The 2759-nt window shown below is 37.4% G+C and overlaps 1 pseudogene; it reads left to right on the plus strand.

Moving 5' to 3' along the window:
• The first annotated feature begins 2238 nt into the window (after nt 1-2238).
• Nucleotides 2239-2325, plus strand: LOC120095804 (U5 spliceosomal RNA; annotated as a pseudogene).
• Nucleotides 2326-2759: the final 434 nt, after the last annotated feature.

Raw genomic sequence — 2759 nt, forward strand, 5'->3', positions numbered from 1 at the left:
TTCAAATATTTCCCCGTAATCCCAGTTACATTAACAAATTAGCAGACATGTACAGGATGTCATGAAAACATGTGATTTATAGGCAATTGCTTATTATTATCACTGGTCAGGACAGAACTAATTAACCATTACTATATGGATTCCCACATCATGTCATAGAATGTGTTAGATATGAGCAGAGTCATTGTCCAATGGGCTCAGAGACTTCTAGAATTGGATGTTGAAATAAACGAAAAAAGCTTGCCATCACAGGCATTGTAAGCAGAAATGGATCATAGTAATTTTACATTGGCAAGAAATGTGATATTCTAAACCAGAGAAACCTATGATATGTAAAGAGAAGGGAGTAAGGGCCAACATAGATTAGAAGCATTATCCTTGAATGTTTTTCTAGTCACATAGCACAGGGATTTCACCTGTTCTGCAATCTCTTTATGAAAGTAAGAGTGGAATTTTTTAAAAATTTAGAATGCTGGTATAGACCTAACTTCCAAGCAATTAGTTTAGTGGATGTGTAAATGATTACAGAATGGTCAAAAGCCTGTTAAGTTCAAAATTATTATTTTCAGGTGACATAGTTATATGACAGGAAAAAAAGTACTTGTTCAGACCCTGAGGGACATTTTGGTTGGTTTAAGATTTCAGTGATCAATAATCACAAAACGATGACATTGGGAAAAATATGGGTAAATAAGAACCAACTCTATTACTTATAATCAATCGAAATGTCATTAGTTTGAAGTAAGGTTACACTCTTAAATTACCAAAATCAACATTAAATATCGAAGAAAACTCTTACTTTTTATGCTTTTGAATCATGATATACCTAAAGAATATTTCTAAAGGTAGAAAATATCAAACTTAGCAAGAGAGTTGATTTTCGTTATTGCAGAAGAGAAGCCCATGTTTATGTTGTCAGGGTCCTTAACAGTTCTTTATTCGATAATAATAGACAGATATTTATTAATGATATATGTGAACTTATTTTTATGGGGGATCATCCATTTAATAAAATCTATTGGCAATATAAAGTATGTTTACTATGATATACTATCAACCTCTAATGCCTATGCCAAGGTTATCCATCTCAGAAGAAGCAGCTAATGACTTCCAGTACAAGCAGGTGTATTTCTGAATCTTAAAATACTGAGGCAGGAAAATTGTGAAATCCATGCCAGATAGGGCTACATAGCAATATTATATATCCCCTGAATTTATGTTTAAGTAGTATATAAAAAAATAAGAAGACACACAAGAAGAAATCAAGAACACTATCAGATTAAATGCTTTTAAGTGATTAATTTAAAAATATAGAATAGTAGTAAATATAACTGTTGATAAAATTAAGGAACAAGACCCAAATACTTTGGGGAAGAGGGCACTCAGAAGTACAGACCATCTTGAGACTGCATGACAGACTGCCACGTCTGCCCACCTCTGCAAACATCCCTGGTCCAAGAGGAAATTGGATAGTGCTCTGGAACAGGAATATAGGATCAGTCAGTTGTAGGTATATGTGGTTCTGGTCTGTGCCCAGAACTGAAGTGAACTGGTCAAACAGCTCTCTGCACCCAAATCCCTTGGGGAAGAGAGCTGGACCCCCAGAAGTGCGGACACTCCTGATAAATCAGAGGAGACTAACCTCGGTTCCCATTCCCGACCCAAGAGGGAATCACCTAGTGCCAGCTGTGCACCCTGGGTGCAAGGACCAAAGAGCAGTCAGGCGCAGGACCATCTGATTCCTGCCCTCACCTAGTTGAAAGACAGTCACCAGGAGCACCTACACACCTGAGAGCAGAGCACCTGTTCCCAGGAACAGGTGAAAGAAAACGGGAAAATAGTTCTACAGGAGTGCTGACACAGAGGCTGACAGGAGGGTCAGGCCACTGTCAGAAACAGCAAGACAAGCAAACACCAGAGACAACCCGATGGTGAGAAGCAAGCACAGGGACCTAAGCAACAGAAACCAAGAGCCCAGGTCTCCCACCAAAGAAAATACTGGATATCCAAAAACACTGGAAAAGCAAGATTTAGATTTAAAATCACATTTTATGATAATGATGGAGGACTTTAAGAAGAACATAAAGAACTCCCTTAAAGAAATGCAGGACAACACAAGTAAACAAGTAGAAACCCTTAAAGAGGAAACACAAAAATCCCTGAAAGAATTACAGGATAACACAAGCAAATAGGTGAAGGAATTGAGCATAACTGTCTGGGATTTAAAAATGGAAATAGATACGCTGGTTTCTATTCAGATTATATAAATCTTTCACCTTTTATTAAAGATTTCCATGGAGAGGAACAACTCTGAGTCTTAAAAATGGAAATAGAAACAATAAAGAAAGCACAAAGGGAAAAAACCCTGGAGATAGAAAACTTAAGGAAGAGACCAGGAGTCCTAGGTACAAGCATCACCAACAGAATGCAAGAGATAGAAGAGAGACTCTCAGGGGCAGAAGATATCATAGAAAACATCAACACAACTATCAAAGATAAGGTAAAATGCTCTTTGCCTAAAGCATCCAGGAAATCCAGGACACAATGAGAAGATCAAACCTAAGGATAATAGGTATAGAAGAGACTAAAGACTCCCAACTTAAAGGGCCAGTAAATATATTCAACAAAATTATAGAAGAAAACTTCCCTAACCTAAAAAAAGCGATGCCCATAAACATACAAGAAGCCTACAGAACTCCAAATAGATTGAACCAGAAGAAAAGGACCTCCTATCACGTAATAGTCAAAACACCAACTGC

The sequence above is a fragment of the Rattus norvegicus genome, chromosome 11 (genome assembly GCF_021556685.1).
Source record: "Rattus norvegicus strain SHRSP/BbbUtx chromosome 11, alternate assembly SHRSP_T2T, whole genome shotgun sequence".
NCBI lineage: Eukaryota > Metazoa > Chordata > Mammalia > Rodentia > Muridae > Rattus > Rattus norvegicus.